Source organism: Schistocerca gregaria, chromosome 2, assembly GCF_023897955.1.
Source record: "Schistocerca gregaria isolate iqSchGreg1 chromosome 2, iqSchGreg1.2, whole genome shotgun sequence".
Taxonomy (NCBI): domain Eukaryota; kingdom Metazoa; phylum Arthropoda; class Insecta; order Orthoptera; family Acrididae; genus Schistocerca; species Schistocerca gregaria.
Window position 1 is genome coordinate 941,445,607 of NC_064921.1, and position 19,267 is coordinate 941,464,873.

Here is a 19,267-nt window from a genome sequence, read left to right on the forward strand (position 1 = left end):
AAGGTAATGACATTTGGCATTCTCGGTACACTCTTGACACTGTCGATCTCGAAATATCGAATTCTGTAACGATTTCCGAAATGGAATTACCGTGCGTCTAGCTCCAACTTCAAAGTCTTAATTCCCGTCGTGCGGCCATAACCACGTCGGGAAAATTTTTCACATGAATCACCTGATTACAAATAACAGCTCCGTTTATGCACTACCACTCTATAACTTGCGTACGCGATACTGTCGCCATCTGTGTAAGTGCATATCGCTATCGCATGACGTTTGTCACCTGTGTGTACATGTTTCCTTCTTAATTCATGTAGAAAATAGAGACTTGTGAAAAAGGTTAATAATTTTGAAACACCTTGAATTTGTTTTATTAACTGACCCCTGTGCGCAAGGAGCAGAGCGAAATTACCAGTGACACATTATGCCATTTCACTGCAGGGTACAGTCTGACGCAAACAGTATGATTATTTCCGAACGTTGATGACCAAAATGGAAGCGAAGCAGCTGGCAGTGTTGATCAGTCAGTTTATGAAGTGCCAGCGACTATCACTTATTGTGAAAGCGTCACTGATATGAGACAAATATTTGCGGTCAGCGGGTAAATAGAAAGATCCGCCAACTGCGCGGTGCCAGTGGAAACGAGGCGGCCATTACTGCGCCGCGCTTTCACTGCGACCACGTTTTCCAACTTAGGGAAGTAGTATTTGGTTTACTAAGCGTCTCCAGCTCTGTTTTACACTTAACCGGTTAGTTTTCTATGCCTTTTACTTCGAACCTATACTACGCAGATACTACAAACAATCGGTTCCTGTCTCTAACTTTACCATCTAACAAAGCTAAAGCACCAACTGAGACGCTTAGAAAAAACAGTGCTTATTTTTGATATGAGTTGTCACTGAAATAGATTTTTTCACGAGATTCCGCCTCTGCTGCTTCTACAATGGGACTTGTTGAGTTATTCTGTCCCTGTGTAAACCAGTGCTGAAGTTTCCTTTCGTTCAGAAAGATGAGTTTTCAAAGCGACAAGTCGCTGTACCGCGTGTAAGAACTACAGGCCTGATGGTAGCATTTCAGCGAGATGCAGTGGACAGCTTTGAGATTTCAAAATTGCTTCGGTTATGGAGCCATCAGTCATGTTCGGACACGATTTGCATGGATGTAGAAGGAAGAAACGGCGCCTGAATTGTGGAAGAGAAATTTGATAAAACAAAAGAAGTCCTGGGTAGGTAGCATACCTACCGGAAATGAACTATTGTTCCTGAAAGGGAAACAGGCGCAGACTGCAGGTAAACAATCATGCAGTGTTCACTGTTCGTATCCTCTGTACATAATACACTGACGGAAAAAATCCGATACGAAAAATAATATATAGTAATGAAATTGCGGGAATAGATTTGTCTAGGTGACATGTTTACATGGTAAACACTGCACGGTCACAGGTTAATATAAGCGCCACATAAGCCGTTACAAACTTGAAACGCTGGTACATTAGTAACCGGCGTAACCGCCAGAATGTTCAAAATGGCGAGTGTGCAAGTGATGATCGAAGGCGTCGCTGTGTTAAAAAGAAGTCTACGGACACCAGTGACTGTATACTGGTCCCTGCTTGGATTATGTTTCAGGTGGGATACATCGTAAACGTAGGTCAGGGGGGGGGGGGGGGGCTTAAAAAAGGCCTAATGTACGGTGAAACTGATAGCAAAAATTAAAAAAACTGGAAAATTAGACGGCTGAAGGAGTTTTAATTTGACATTTTAACTCAACCGTGTTACAAGTTCAAATGGTTCAAATGGCTCTGAGCACTATGGGACTCAACTGCTGTGGTCATTAGTCCCCTAGAACTTAGAAATTCTTAAACCTAACTAATCTAAAGACATCACACACATCCATGTCCGAGGCAGGATTCGAACCTGCGACCGTAGTAGTCGCACGGTTCCGGACTGCGCGCCTAGAACCGCGAGACCACCGCGGCCAGCCGTGTTACAAGTCTAGGCATTAAAAACGATATTGACTTCCAGTGTATTCTCTGTTTTAATATGTATTGTTTGATTATGAATGTTTATACAACGAATAGAAATGTGTACGAACACGCTGAAATGATTAACAAGAATATTCTGCTTGAAAATTTACTATTTTTTTAGTTATAGGGTATTTATGATAAATGAGTGTTGTTTAAATCAAAATGGGGGATGTCACTAATTTTCTATTACCATTTTCTATTATTTGCCTTTATTCTAATATTACAGATTTCGGTGTAAGATTGTATTCTTCCTGATGATGTGGGAGAAACTAACGTTTGGGAATAATACTTGTTATGATTATCCAGTTTTCCAATATATCTGAAAACTACTGTTGAGTGACACGTTTTTCTTTTGATACCAACACCTCAGTTGTTCCTCGAAGATATTAGGCCACACCTCTCTCAATCAGACCACCGTCCGGCCTACCGGTTTAGTTTTTTCGTGGTCTTTGCAACACGTGAGACGTACGCGGGACGGCCACTTCAGTAAACCCTCACATGGTTCCCTTCCCCAAACTCTGGACTCTCAGTCTGGATGTCGACGGTATTTAGAACTTTCTTTCGGCACTGACACCAACACGAGAATTCAACATTTCCAACAGAGCGAGGGGGATGGAAGGGTTAGCACACTGGATTCGCATTCGGGAGGACGACGGTTCAAATCCGCGTCCAGCCATCCCGAAGTAGTTTTTGTGTAGTTTCTCTTAATCGCCGGGATGGTTCCTTTGAAAGCGCACTGCCGATTTCCTTCCCCGCCCTTGACACAATCCTAGCATGTGCTCCGTCTCTAATGACCTCGATGTCGACGGGACGTTAAACGCAATCAGTCTTCCTTCCTTCTACATTTCCAGATATACTTGCAATATGCACCCACAAATTTCTTGAGCGAATAGTTAGGGCATTCTTGTTTAAGAATTCATGCCACACTTTAACTCAATCTGTACCAGCTACGTTTTATTAAATTTCAATTCACGCAAGGGTCACCTCCACATCGGATGTTGCAATGTTAACCACTAAAACAGACTCAAACTGTGTGTGTTGTGAGCACAAATCAAAGACAAAAATTTTCCGACTCGCAGTTCTGACTGACATTACATGAATGATTGATTTACTTTTTTTTAACGTTAGAAACCACTTACTACGATCCAAGCTTTGTGTGTGCGCTCCCCTTGTGCCGCTTCTTTGCTATTCCAGCCAGTGTCAAAATATGAGCAAGTCCGCGAGAAGCGCCGCAGCTACGATGTAAATCGATAAGGGGACATCCTGGTACGTAATGGTTTAAGGAGAGGCGTGGGGAAATAGCATCTCTGTATATAAATGAGAATTTTTAATTAGCTGTCTTACTCAGAAAACTTATCTTTCCGTGGAATTTTCTTGTCCGGCATACATTTTCATCTCTGCTTCTCTAGTTTGCCTTCTAACTAGAACAGTCGGCGCTCATTACACTAACGAAGTATTTACCGGTAAATATCGGTCTGTACTGTGATCGAATTAATTCCTCTTTTATGCATGGACATTTGCAGCACTCTTTGTGTACGTCGTCTCACAAGGAGACGGTACGACCGTGGGGTCCGGGATTTGTCCGAAATTTTGTGTGGAGAAAGAGGACCCCTAACACCTCACGTGGTTAAAATCTTAGGACGCACTACTCGGAAAATCCCGAGAAAAATCGATCCAAAGTTTCTTATGAGTATAAAATGTTAGTCCATTGCCGAGCCGCCGTCTGCCCTTTATGTTTAGCGGTCGGACACTTACGCCAGAGGTCTCAGGTTCGGTTCCTCCTCTGGCATTTTCTTTTTTCTTCTGTTGCTTGCAAAATTGCAGCGCATTGTTACAGGAGAATCGTGAAATTAATTCCCGGGAAGACTGTATAAAAAATCATTCTATAATTAACCGTCAGTTATCGTCACCAATATTCTAAGACATGATTCAACATGCCTGGTTTGCCCCAAAATTATCAGAAACTCAAAACATTTTCGTAAATGTTAATGGGGCATATTTTTGAACAGATTTATTGCAAACGGCCTGTGACTGTAAAAAATCCGCTTTTACATGTTGAGCAAGATGTCGCAAAATTTATTGCTATCTTTGTTTTCACGATAATTACCACTGCGGTTCTTATTTATAATTATTATATGTATAAAAATTGAATGTTTCCCAATCAAATTTATCATTCTGATTAAAAACCCAATGAATCTCCTTATATACTTTACAATGAAAAATGGATAACCCACCGCCATGAATTGTGTTGTTGGACAAAAAAAAATAATTTTTATTCAATAATGTAACTAATTTCTTAAAGACAATGTAGGTTTGGGAAACTTTCTAAATAATTGGTGGAATAACAATAGAAAATCAAACAGAAGAAAAAAATGTGCCAGTGGAGGAATAGAACCCGATACCTCTTGCGTAAGAGCCCGAGCCCTAAGCATCTAGGCCTCACGGCGGTTCGGCAATGGACTAACATTTTATACTCATGAGGCACCTAAGGAACCTTTGATCGATTTTTCCCGGGATTTTCCGGGTAGTGCGTCCTAATATTTTAACCACGTGAGGTGTTAGGGGGTCCCATTTCACCACACAAAATTTCAGGCAAATCCCCGACCCCACGCTCGTGCCGTCTCCTTGTCAGTTCTAACGAAGGCTCTCTCACACTTCTCCCCTTGGGCCAAAAATAATTTCAGATGACGAAATCGCCGCAAGCGCATCTCGACAAAAAACTCATCTTGCCGGCATGTGACACTTCTTTGATGTCGCAATGCTGTCAGTCGCGCAAAGATGACGGATATGGAAATCATGGTACCCACGAACGATTAATTTCGGTGTCCTTTGAAGTTCTGCTGTACGCTATAACTCGTCGGATGCAATCCACAGGATTATTAAAGCCCGAATGGAAGACGAGGCTGTTACAGGACTGGTTTCAAGGTTAATTATGATGCTGTCAACTATCTACGGTACTTTTTAGTCTTGTCATCTATGAATACATTGATATTTTGATCTTAAAAGGAATATAAGAACAAAAAAATTCTTTTGAAACTTTAAGAAACCGATCAACAAAAGAAGGAAATAGCTACTGGAGAAAACGCATGGAAAATGGCTGATATTACCCAACAAGTGGAAATTACTTAAGGTGCAGAAAAAATACTGATTAGGTGATATATCGGTAGGGGTAGATCGCCTTATAATGTACATGCTCCGTTGTGGAGCCTCGACCGAATAAGACATCTGTCATGCCGTATGTGAGGAAGTTGACCCTCACGAAGAGATGCTTGCAGAATGTTTTGTTGCTGCGACAATCATTGATAATAGGGGAGGAATCTTCTAGAGAGTTAGCCAGTTATTTCTTTGAGGGTGTCAAGTTTTTAAATACAGATGATGGCCAAAATTCGAGACCTTACCGCAGAATTTATATTTGAGAAAAGTAGTGTGTTCAAAATTTAATTTCGCCAGTATCTTAGATTTAACTTACTTCGTAGGACGTAAATACATTTATGCTGCATAGACACACATTAAAGGAGTATCCCTTAGATTTCATTATTAAAAGCATTTCACCTTACAGTACACTGCACACAAAAGAACCTGACCCAGTTAGCTAAAGTACCGCGTACGTCAGAGAAGGTACCGCAGCGTCTAGACGGCAGCGTGTTTTCGCGAGCGCACGCGCTGTGCTGTTGACCGGCTGGCAAAGATAAGCGGCTGAACTGGTGACATGGAGCCGCGCCGCCCCTTGACCTGGAGGGCGATGAACACGCGGCCGACACGCCAACACCAGCAACGCCTGCCGCAACAACATCTGACGGTGGAACCTCTCAGCTGTTGCGTCGACAGCATCTTTGGCGTCAGCTACAAACACAACTCTTATAACCCACCATAAAGAAAGGCAGGAACATGGCTGAACGTCAGACGATGGCGAGGTCATTTGACACTGGGCACAAGCCCGGATTGGGGAGGAATGTTGTCATAAATCGCCAGTCCCCTTCCAGAAGAATAACCCCAGCTACAAAATGAGACCCCTCTTCCCGTGTACCCTATCTGATCAAAGTATCCGGACACTAGTTAGTGGACATAAAGAGCGATGTGTCCGTCTTCCGCATTTATGACGCCTTAAAAAAAAAAAATGGTTCAAATGGCTCTGAGCACTATGGGAGTCAACTGCTGTGATCATTAGTCCCCTAGAACTTAGAAGTACTTAAACCTAACTAACCTAAGGACATCACACACATCCATGCCCGAGGCAGGATTCTAACCTGCGACCGTAGCAGCCGCACGGTTCCGGACTGCGCGCCTAGAACCGCGAGACCACCGCGGCCGGCTATGACGCCTTCACCCTGCAAGGAATACTTTTAGTGACGTATGAGACTATCTCTGGAGGAATGGCGGCCTATTCTTTCTCAAGACCCTAAACCAGAGGGCCGGCCAAGTGGCCGTGCGGTTCTAGGCGCTACAGTCTGGAACCGCCCGACTGCTACGGTCGCAGGTTCGAATCCTGCCTCGGGCATGGATGTGTGTGATGTCCTTAGGTTAGTTAGGTATAAGTAGTTCTAAAACCTAGGGGACTGATGACCTCAGATGTTAAGTCCCATAGTGCTCAGAGCCATTTGAACCATTTTTGAACCCTAAACCAGACAAGGTTAGATCCTGGTGTCTGGAGCGAAGTCGACATTGTAGCTCGTCCCAAAGTTGTTCCATTGGGTTCACGTCGCGCCTATGCGGAGGGCAGTCCATTTCAGGAATGTTATAGTCTACAAATCATTGCCTCACAGATACTGATTAATGACAGCGTGCACAGTCATGCTAGTACAAACAGTCATCGCCTTTGAACTGTTGTTCTGTACGCAGGATATAACACTGCAAAATATGGTTGTATTCTTCAGCGTAATAACTGACCACACTCTTTAATCACAAGAAACTCCCGTACCGTCACACCACCCATTACATAATTGTTGGCACTATACATGCTGACGGGTAAAGTTCAAGGCAAATCCTTCCATAGGGTTGTCGAAGGATATGTGAAACTTCCCTGATGGAAGTGTTACTCGGGTGATGTTCAACCACTAGTCCGCGTTCGAGTTCACTGATCTCTCCGGGCCGATTCGTTCTGTTGTTACTGAGTCTCCACTAACAACACTGTACTTCCTACCTCCTTTTACACTGTCAGGCCCACCTCTAGTGACACCTAGTGGTCAATTACGCATTGCGTATGCCTGTCGAGATACTTTTCGTCAGATAGGGTACTAGTCCAGTAAGGTAGTACAGTCAATCTAGAACAGGTAATACGGAGGTTCACAATCCAGCAAAGTCAGTACCCATTACCGACGACCATTTGGAATGGTTTTCGATTATGCATCGGATTATGGTTACTCCCACCCGATTAAAATAAGTTCTCACGTCTTCTGCAGAGGCATGATCTGTCATCCATAACATGGACACAGCCTATTTCACTCACCATCCTTCCCATTCCGAGATTATGTTCTCTTTCTAATGACTTCTGCGATAGCGTTCTCGCTTCACACGCCCGGGTTCCCGGGTTCAATTCCCGGCGGGGTCAGGGATTTTCTCTGCCTCGTGATGGCTGGGTGTTGTGTGATGTCCTTAGGTTAGTTAGGTTTAAGTAGTTCTAAGTTCTAGGGGACTGATGCCCATAGATGTTAAGTCCCATAGTGCTCAGAGCCATTTGAACCATTTTTTTCTGAAGACTTCACCTAGACTGGTGGCGCAGTTGTTAGTACACCAGATTCGCACTGGGGAGGACGACGATTGAAATCCGCGTCCAGCTATCCAGATCTAGGATTTCCGTGTTTATCCTGTCTCTCCAGACATTGAAAGCCCACGTCCGATTTCTTTCCCCATCCTTAAAACAATCCGTACTCGCGCTCCATCTCTAATTACATCGTTGGCGACGAAGCGTTGAATCCTAACCTTCTTTCCTTCTAATGACTTCTTTATCGACAGGGCTTAAGTAATAATTTACTTTCCCTTGAACTTTTATCTTCACGAGCGAAATACTTTGGGAACGTTTGCAATATATTTGTATATTCCGACCCAAAAATGAGTACCTTAAATCTCCTAATATTGTGCGTCTTTTCCGGCGTAACTTTCACTCTCTCTCTCTCTCTCTCTCTCTCTCTCTCTCTCTCTCTCTCACCAATTCAACAATCCGCGGCCATTCAAAATGTCCTCCATTTACAACAACTAACTGTAAGGAAATTCTGAAACAACTAGAATAAATTTTGAACTGATTTAGTGAGTTGCAATGTAAATGTTAATAAATCTAAGAAAATTCTCAAATGGCATTCGATTGCAGATAACTCGTAAATTCACTAGACCAAATGTAACGTAGACAACACAAACTAGGATAGACGAATTAAATATTTCCATTCTTTATGAAAATTTTGTAAAAGTGTTGCCCAAGCGCCAAGGAGCGCGCATATTGGACTCATGAGTCCTGTTCTTAACTTCTGCCCGATTGTTTGGGGTCGCCAATAAAAAATAAAATAAAAAATAAAAAATGCAAGTAATTTAAAATTCAATGGTGTGCTGTCTGTATTCTGGCATACTTTTAACACTTCGAATTGATCAGTAAGAGAATTTTACATTGATGCTAAAAAATCTCAATACCAATAGTGAGGTGGAAGAAAACTTATCTCCCAAAGTGCTGTTGGATCATAGGAACTGGTATCTGAGCGTGTAACAAGTTTTCTACCTTACCCATGTGTGTCACTTCAGTACAGTAGGATCATGCAAGAGTTTGTGTGTGTGTGTGTGTGTGTGTGTGTGTGTGTGTGTGTGTGTGTGTGTGTGTGTGTGTGTGTGTACTAATGATCAGAAAAGATTGGCGGGTAATAAACGTAGGAAGCTGAAATATAAAAATATCTGACTGCTTAGGACATGAGGAAATTTAGTTACGTTGCAGAGTTAACAGGAATTATCTCTGTCGCGTCAGTTTCATAGAGTCACTTTTCGATTTAAGAGATGTCTTTCGAAACAACAGTTCTCTTGTCGGGCATTTTAACAATCTCCAACAAAACCATAAAACGCACTCAGTGAAACGATGTGCTTCCAGATCTTTTTGTGTTAGTCGTACGCATCTTCAATTTACAAGAACTATAGACAAGGAAACACAATTTTCAGCTCTTATTGATGTCCAAGAAATAGTTGTTTAGTAAAAGTTCTACATGAAATCTCTTACTACCTACAGGAGTCTATGTAAGCACTTCAAATTTCTTCGTTCCAGTTCCTAACTTTCACGACATGTGTCAATATTTTGAAGCAAATATTTTACTGGCTCAAATGTAAATCATAGCTGTTTGAAATTGCATAGTTAATCACACATTAATCCACAGATACCGTTGCATGGTGTATAGTTGGTTAAAGGCAACTGATATTAGTTCACAAGATTGTTCATTTTCATTATTTCCTATGTTTGTTAAGTTCTGTTAAGTTACATCACTGTGTAAACTTGCTTCGTTTTGAGGACAGCAATACAGCTCCACAATGGAGTGTTAGATCATGCTCGTCCTACTGTACGGACTCTGAAGTTCGAAAATGAGATGGACCTTGCAGTCATTCCCGTAAAGCAAGAGCTTTGGGAACGTTTATTGGTGCGTGGGAACTGGTGTTAGTGTAATATCTTGCTGCGCCTCCCTAACAGTCTGTGTGCAGTCTGACGGTATGGCTACTTTCCGCAACTTTACGGCGCGGGTTTTCGGCGCGCCGTTGCACTCAACAGGTGTCTCAGCGGCGGTAGGTGGAGTTTATTTTGTTTGCGCGGTGTTTACGCCGCGGGCGGTGGTAGCGTCTCGCGCGCTCCCACTGCTCTGTGCTACCATCCTCTTCCTTCACAGTTGACAGAGGCGCCTAAGATACTTTAGCAAAACTCACTCTGCTGGTTTGCTTTCGCCGGCATTTTTGTTCGTGCTAATCAGAGAGATGGCTTTATTACTTCACTTTAACAAGAATTTAATTCGCAAGTTTATGAGCGCGATAGATAAAGTAAAGGTAAAACTGCCCCGTGTTCGGTAACAGTTAATGTTAATGGGGTCTTGGTTATTAGTTACCATTGACTCGTCTATTTGCTTTACTTAATCTGTATGTCACTAAGTTAATAACAGTAGTTTCCACATTGCTTCACAGAACCATGCTGACCGAGCGAGGTGGCGCAGTGGTTAGACACTGGACTCGCATTCGGGAGGACGACGGTTCAATCCCGCGTCCGGCCATCCTGATTTAGGTTTTCCGTGATTTCCCTAAATCGCTCCAGGCAAATGCCGGGATGGTTCCTTTCAAAAGGCACGGCCAACTTCTTTCCCGTCCTCCCCTAATCCGGTGAGACCGATGACCTCGCTGTCTGGTCTCCTTCCCCAAACCAACCAACAGAACCATGCTATACTAGCCTAAAGCCATCCTGATATCTCGCAAGAACGTGTTGTACAGAAAGGAAGGGGCCGAATGATTTGAGTATTAATTCGAAATATTTCGCTGCAATATATTATTTCAGCTTCATGTAATTGGAGCATGAGTTAGCTTGAGATTGTGTATTTCCGTGTCATAATTTTAATAAGTAAGTTATGACTTAATCTATGAGATTCGATTAACCCTTTAATGTCTGAATAAATTTCTAACCGAAAGATAAAAATCAAAAATCGTGGTGCTTTAGAGATAGCCGAAACAATCAGGAAAATGCAGCATTTGTCAGAAGCGTTGATGGCTTCATGAAGAATCAGAACCTACAGACACTGGCATACCAGAAAAGTTAACCTTGCCGTTATCATCACAGCACTGGTATAATGAGAATACAAGACAGTGAATAAAGAGGCTAAACATACATCACTACAAGTTCTGAGGAATTGAATCGCTGTCCTCCTGAATGCGAAACAAGTGTTGGTTGGTGGATTAAAAGGACAAAACTACTGGAACATCAGTGCCTTTTTTCTCGAACAGAGAGGTCTACATGACTGTAGATCACAGAGAGCCTACCGAAGAAAATCCAGGGGAACAAAATCTCACGGTCTGCAAATGGTCATCGAAGGCGAGATAAGAGACAGATAGGAGAAAGGGAAACAGAGAAAGAAAGGGAGGCGATGTGCCCCATCTAGGGAGTGGCCCGAAGCCCCTGAAAGCAGAGTGCAACGAAGGGACCTACATCTCCCAGCCCCCGCCATTACCAGAGGTACCCCGCTCAGGAATTGTCTTCAAGTCAGAATGTTAGCATCAGGAAAAGCTTCAAGGCCACCATAATCTGCTTGATTGCCCCACACAACAGCAAGTGTTAGCCAAGTACAACCTCCAAACACTGCCTGTACATCACAGGTAAAGTTGAGATGCAGTGCACGAAAAACATTGGGACCTCCAATCAATTGCTGTTTATTAAATTGACCAGCAAGGTCAATATCAATGGCTTTCAAACTGCGATAGACAGGAACACTGCGCCGCCAGCGACGACGCCATGCACGTCGCAGAGGCATTGCTGTGGCACGTTAACACACCTGATGCCAACATTCTGACTTGGAAGACATGGAGTATTTCGGAGACTACGGGACTGTTGGCTAAAGAGCCTTATGGTACTCTAGTTCCAAGCATGCCACACAAGCTAAGGGTGTAACAGAGCACGCGAGAGGGGGGAAGAAGAATAATAGAACAGGCAGGTCGAGGGTCAGACTGGACCACCAAGGCCAAACAACCACAGCCCGGTCTTTGTTGTGTTCTGCCAACCCCCCCCCCCCCCCCCCATGGATCAATTAGGTTAAGCGGCACTTCCTTAAAGAGAGTGGTAAAAGCCCCTTTCATAAATAAAACGTAAAACTACGTCCGCCGCTGAGGCAGCGTCTTCTGACACCAGGGGTTGTGAGTCAGAGAGATGAGTCCGCTGCAGGGCGGACTGTTTGCGACTGTTGACCACTGTCAAATGGGAACTATAAAGACAGTGGTGCGGGCCCTCGCAACCGAGGAGATGACCATGACTCAGCCAGGCATAGCCGATGCGGAGCTGGCAAAATACCTTATAGTCCTGGTGAGAGGCCTGCATGGAGGACCTCCACAGATTCCTTTATCATTAGTAGTCAGAGTGGGCCATTCCCACATTCGGGATTCCTCAAACTTGACGGAATAATACCGATGGGAGGTCTGTTTTTTTACGGAATACCGATCTCAAGAGTCGGTGTACTGGTAGCCGCTTTGGCCAGGTTATCAGCGAGCTAATTACGCAATATTACGACATGGCCCAGGGTCCAGACAAAGGACACTGAGCGTCCTCATTTATTGAAGGGCATATAGGGAATCCTGGATAGCAATGACCAAGGTACGGCGATAGTAACACTCGTCTATAGCTTGCTAACTGCTCAAGGAGTCGCTGAAAATAAGAAACCACCTGTGCAGGAATGGATAGGCTCAAGAGCACGAGAAGAGGCTACCACTCCACAGTGAAAGCATTACAGCCACCTGGCAAGAAGCAGAGCTCAGTATGTGCCGAGTTACTATAAGTGAAGCCCATGTGACGTTCCCCAAATTTGTCTTCCACGTTCTCCCCAAAGAGTACCGGCTTTGTGTTCGAGAAGGATTTCCCAACTAAGTATTGGGAGTGAGTATTTTTCTGCTTGCCACGTATCCCTACATTCATCTCACGATGTAAGAAGCGAAGAGCTCATTTTAGTGTTTTATCTCTCTGCACTAAAAGAGGGCTTTCCTTCCACAGCGACTGCTGGGATCGTATGACCACCAACAGGAGATAACTTCATCTACAGTTCGTCCGTCACAGTGCCACCCACTACGAAAGGAGGCTCGCTCCATGGGCGCCATCCTGCCTCAGCAACGGCTGCCTGGCCAGTAATCTGCTGCTTGGAATCCCCATGCCCAGTCACGACTGACACATACTCCTCTCAGCTCAGGCACGAGCAGTGTGATCCCTGTGTGGTCAGAGGGTACAACCGTTCAGGTACCTGACTGCCCATCCACAGCAGAATGGCTACCGTGCTGGGTTTTGGGTGTACTACCTTATTAAAGGGAAGTGTGCGAAGATGGAAAATCACAAAGGTAGGGCAGATACCGCGTTTGGTGACCTTCCTTGTACGACCCGCACTTCTGGAGTACTTTGAAAATTTGTGGCAGATCAAACCCAACAATGGGAACCATGTATTTATTTGAGGAAAAGTTGAGAAGTGGAAACTCTAGTCCCAGTCATAAACCATATCCAAGAAGGGTCTGCATCAACAAAACCAACCGATGGGGTGACAGACAGGGAAACGGATAGTGGAAGTATAAGTCTGCAACAGCTCGAAAAGGAAGTAATTCTCTTAAGACTGGGGCCCCGTGGTCTTTCATGAAAGACTTGTGAGACCACTGGGGGCGATTCCAGTGTCTTTCCACTTGCAACCTCACTCAGTATGAAATTAGGATGTAACACCTCACACCTAGGTGTATAAGAATCGTTTTCCCCAGCCATCATTCGTGTAAGGGACTGGAAGTAGCCTTAATGTGTAGTAGAATAGGAAGTATCTTCCATCACATACATTTTCCGACGGCCACTAATATGTTTGACAAACACAATAAAAGAAATAAACCTTTTATACAAATATTTTATTGTGTTTCAGTACATTCGCCTTCAAAATGTTGCATTCAGGAAACTCTTTTTCTAAGTTGTTCGTATGGGAGAGAAAGAGGAGAACGTTAAAGATATTTTAGTTGACTCTGGAGTGACTATGTCAAACGCGATTCTGACTACGATATCTGGTCAATTTCAATCTCTTAATAACACGTGTATTGTTAAGAATATATTTAAGAAACACGCTTGTGTTGAGAAAAGACGCTCCAGTGAGTCTTTTTGTTTACGGCAAGTATGTGGCAGCTAAAAGTTCCCCGTAGGCACGAGTAACCATTGGAATCTGTAACCGTTTTATCTAAGTACGTACGTTTATTTTTTTTCCCCATTTCCTACTGATGAGACCACGACGAGGCGTTGCGGAACTTTTCTTCTTTTAAGACAAATATCCCAGTAATATGGGAGTGGGGCACAGAGGTTCCAAATTGGGAACATTTAGAAGAGTATTTCCAGTTGTGGCATTCTCCTGTTCACCAAGTAAATCTTCTGAAACTCTTGGTCAGAATATAGTGGAATTTGAACTATTTGTAAATTATATCTGTGTCTACGTTAACCATTAATTCAGACAAAAAAGAAACGCAAACGTGGAAATACTGAACAATCAAATAGTGAGCAATCGACTCTGCTACCTTTTCACGGTTCTGCATCTATCAAAACAGTCAGAGTCCTGAGGAGAAGAGGAATAAGACCTACATTCACAGCATCGAGGAAGATGAAGATACTGCACCCAGTTTACAAGTCTCAACTTCAGCATCCCTGGGCTTTGTAACATATCCTTTGAGTGTGGAAGCAACTACATTTGCTGTGCAGAGAATCGAGGGCACATTAAAAATAGAGAATTTGATAAATCAGCAGCTGCTGAGCACAGCTCCACAAATATATATACATATATAACATAATATACTGTTTTACGAAACGAAATTATTGTTCCTAGCCTCTGCATAGACGGATTCTGTTATTACAGAGGCAGTAGAAATAATGTGCGAGAGAAACTTCAACCGGGAGAGTGGATATAATCTTAGTGGTGCCAGATAGCGAGCTCTCTACATTGATAAACAAGAACGAAATTTTCACTCTGTAGCGGGATGTGCGCTGAAGTGAAACTTCCTGGTAGATTAAAACTATATGCCTGACAGAGACTCGATCTCGGGACAACTGCCTCACGTGTGCGAATGATCTGCCAGGTGAGATACCCAAGCACGACTGACGACCGGTTCTCACAGCTTCACATCCACCAGTACCTCATCTCCTACCGTCCAAACTTCAGAGAAGTGCTAGTCTCTGAAATTTCGCAAGAGAACTTCTTTAAAGTTTCGATGGTAGGAGATGAGGTACTGGCGGAATTGAAGCAGTGAGGACGGATCGAGAGTCGTGGTTCCTTAACTCAGCTGGCAGAGCAGTTGCCTTGAAAGGCAACTATTTCGAGTTAAGACTAGAGGTCCGTTTTAACCTGCTAGAGAGTTTCAAGAAACAGTCAAATTCGCCCTCCTACAGGAGGGGTGGCGCCACGTGCGCAAACGTTGGCACCACCTATGGAAGCATGACGTAATTGCCGCCCAATCACAAGCCGCTGACGCAGAAGCCAAAACAGTCAAGTTGCTCCGGACATGAAGATTGTGCCAATTATCCAAAGCTCGAGATTTTACCCAAACTTGATGCGGCGAGAAGTCAGAGGACATTTTCTACCGGCGTGTCGTCGTGAAAAAGTTCATCCTCAAAAATAAAATGAGTATGTGTGTGTCTTCACCTCTGCTGTGTATTCGCACATGTATGATTCTGTTCACATACTATGGAGGCCGGTCTCCGGCCATTCACAAGACTTTTCACAGCTCTGAGAAGTTTGGCACGGCAGTCACGTTTCGTAAACATGTAGCAGCGCCAGCAGGCGAGCGGGCGGCACGCCACACGCGGCGGCCCATGCGCAGCGGTGCGTGGGACTTCCGCCGCCCCCGCGCTTCCGGCGCGCAGGAGTGCTGACCGCAGCGGCGGGCAGAGCCAGAGGCAGCTGCGCGTGACGTCACGCGGTGCCCTGCCAGCCGCCAGCGCTCGCCTTACGCGGCCGGCGCTCCTGTTACGTGCAGACTCGCCGCCAGGTCACGCGACTTCAAAAGGCGCGGCCGCATAAGCTGCACATGGCGACTAGCAGGACAGGTTCTGGAGGCGGACGCCGCCACCCAAAGAAGCGTTCTTTCTGGCTTAGTCGGGACTTTGTCTTTCACGACATTCCTCGACAGTTGCCTGCAAGTAATTCCCTGTCTGTACGGCTCACTTGAGATTCTGCCGCAAGTTTTTTAAATATTTAGTGCCTTACTCAGGAGGTAGAGATCGCTCTGTCAAAGCTACAGTTCGGTAGTTTTGGTGCTCTATGTAAATGACGCAGTAAATGGTAGCAATACTGGCAGCACTGATAGGGAAAGAAAAACAAATGAATGTGTGTGAGAAAATGGAAGCAGAAGACTACTACTTGTTTTTGTTTGTTCGGTTGTTTCTCTTGCACATACCGTGAACCGCAAATCGTTTATTGCTAGTCCACCGTTTTTCATATCCTTACAGAATATAAATTTGCGTTTTATAAGTAATAAAAATTATTTTATCACAAGTTTATCGCTTAACTTCTGCCCTTTTATGTAACTAAAGAAATTACTTGTGATGCAGGTACTATTTCCATGCACAAACGTAAAAAATATATACATGAGTATAGTCATTGGGTTGAGTTGTTTGGGGGAAGAGACCAAACTGCGAGGTCATCGGTCTCATTGGATTAGGGAAGGGCGGGGAAGGAAGCCGGCGGTGCCCTTTCAAAGGAACCATCCCGGCATTTGCCTGGAGCGATTTAGGGAAATCACGGAAAACCTAAATCAGGATGGCCGGACGCGGGATTGAACCGATGTCCTTCCGAAAATAGTGATTATTTTGGGGTAGTCTTACATCATCATCATCATCATCATCATCATCATCATCATCATCATCATCATCATCATCATCATCATCATCGCCAAGAGTCCCTGTTATTACTTATAAGTGGCCAAGTTATATATGAAGAATAGTAACATGTCTTAAACAAGTTCGACGAAGTACTGAAGCGATGCATGATATATTTTGGTTTTGGTTCAAATGGCTCTGAGCATTATAGGACTCAACATCTTAGGTCACAAGTCCCCTACGACTTAGAACTACTTAAACCTAACCAACCTAAGGACATCACCACACACACACACACACACACACACACACACACATGCCCAAGGCAGGATTCGAACCTGCGATCGTAGCGGTGGCGCAGTTAGGAGTGTTCGGAGCACTGTGTATTCACACACACACACTTGTTCTCTGCCCAGCATTAAAGTCTGATGTTAGTTCCGCCACACTTCGCCCGCCTGTCCTCTTTTACCAGTCTGCCCAGCCAACGACGACAGACATCTGTAATGAGGGGTCTGACGCTATATGGCGTCTGGACGTGGTTCGCCGCGTGTTGATGACTCACCACAGCATTCCTCGAACTCTCGACAGTCGTGCTGTTTTGAAATGTTCGTGCCGAGCTCGGGACCATCAAATATGCCCTCGGTCAAACTCAGATAGATCGCGGGCCTTCTCCATTCTACACGCGGACAGAACACTCACTCATACTACATGCACCGTGCGTGTGTCTGACAAGCAATCACTCCTCGTCAGGTGATGATGCTATCGCCTGGACAAGCCTATATCGATAGTTGGTCTATAATCATAATTTTCTGGATGATCGTGTACATCCTCACTCATGTTCTAGACGATTAATCACTATCGGTTTTTAGGGGACACTAGTAAGACACTGATAATATACGTAGATACAGATCGTTTTAAGAGTTAACGGTCGATAGGTAAGCAACATCCTAACGTACAGATAATGCGGTTACGACCATAACTGACCATACTACCAGAAAAACCACTACTTATTCTACTTACTTTTTGTAGCCTACGGTAATTTTATCAATCTGTCGAAGTAACCTCAAAGTAGACCAAAGAAATATCAATGATTTATTAGCCAAGTATTTGGCCAGAACATCGATTCGCAATAATCCTGCTATAAACATTTTCAGTTTTTTGTTGTTGATGAATATTGTTAACTCATCTGTATCAAAGATATAAGCAGTGAAGAGAAATTATATTGTTAATCTTCTTTCATCAGTTATACTGCTGAATACTACCATTACCGGAGCTTCATCAAATGCCTACTAGAATCTGCTACAAATTCAGATCGTAGAAATAAGTCTTCGTCATCTCTTATTTGACTTGTATGTACAACTAGTTTCGGCTTTACAGCTGTCATCAAATCTACAAGAGGAAAATAAATGTTGAGGTATTTCAGAATCTTTGGAACCTGGACATGATCTTACAACATTTAAACCGAAAAAAGTCAGCGTTTTTCCTTTTAAAAGACCTCTGGATTTGACACCACTCCTTTAGAATTAATGACATCCTTGGGGGAACCAAGCACGACAAAACTACTCCGCCTGGTACGCAAGATATGTCAAACAGCCGAAATACCCTCGGACTTGAAGAACGATGTTGCAGGTGTCAATTTTCAGTAACTATCAGTTTTGCGTCATGGCTGAAAACTACTGTTACGAATTATTTACAGAACACTGGGAGACGTAGAACACGATCGCGGAGAAGATCAGTTTTAGCTTCGGAGAAAGGCAGGAATACACGAAGCGATACTGATCCCACGACTTATTTCCAAAGAAGGATTTTAGAAAGCCAATCCAACGTCCACAGTATTTGTAGCATTAGAGAAAGTTTTTGAGAATGACTGGACTACACCCTTTGAAAATCTGAATAGCAGGTATGACACACAGGAAGAAACGGTTATTTACGACTTGTATAGAAACAAGACTGTAGTTATAGTCAAAGTTCATGAAAGGGAAGCAGTAGTTGAGAAGGCAACATGACAGAGTTTTAACATGTACATCGAAAAAGGAGTAAAGGAGACGAAGCAAAAATCTGGGAAGGGAATTAAAGTTCGGCGATAAAAGAAAAAGAAAAATTTTGATTTCTGCCGATGACAGAGACGGGAAAGGACTTTGAACGTGAACTGAACAGAATGGATAGAGCCCTAATGACAGGCTATAAGGTGAATACTAACAGATATAGAATATCAGTAATGGAATGTGGTCGAATAAAATAGGACGATGCTGAAGGAATTAAGTTAGGAAGTCAGACAACGAAGTACTAGGAGATTTTTGCTATTTCGGCAGGAAAATAACTGATGAAAGCCTAGGTAGAGGGGATATAAAATTCAAACTGCCAAAAGTAAGAAAAGCATTTCTGAAAATAACGAATCTGTTAACGCCAAATGTAAGTTGAAATGTTAGGAAAACTTTTTCTGGAGATACTCATCTCGAGTTTAGCCTTGCACAGAGGTGAAACGTGGGCGATAAACAATGTAGCACGTAGAGAACAGAAGTTTAGAAATGCGGATCTACAGAAGAACGCTATGATTAGATAGGTAGATCGAATTACTAACGGAGAGGTATCGAATCGAATTACAGAAAAAAATCATTTATAGCACACCTTGACTAAAAGCGAATTCTGTTGATAGTGCACATCCTGGAGCATCAAAGAATCCTAATTCAGTAAGAAATGGTAATGGGAGACCAAGGCTTGAGTAAATTTAA

At 43.6% G+C, this 19,267-nt stretch overlaps 1 protein-coding gene across 1 annotated transcript in view; it reads right to left on the minus strand.

The window, feature by feature from the left end:
• Nucleotides 1–19,267, minus strand: part of LOC126335384 (cAMP-dependent protein kinase catalytic subunit 3-like) — a 271,739-nt gene that overhangs the window by 87,737 nt on the left and 164,735 nt on the right. The window lies entirely within an intron of this gene.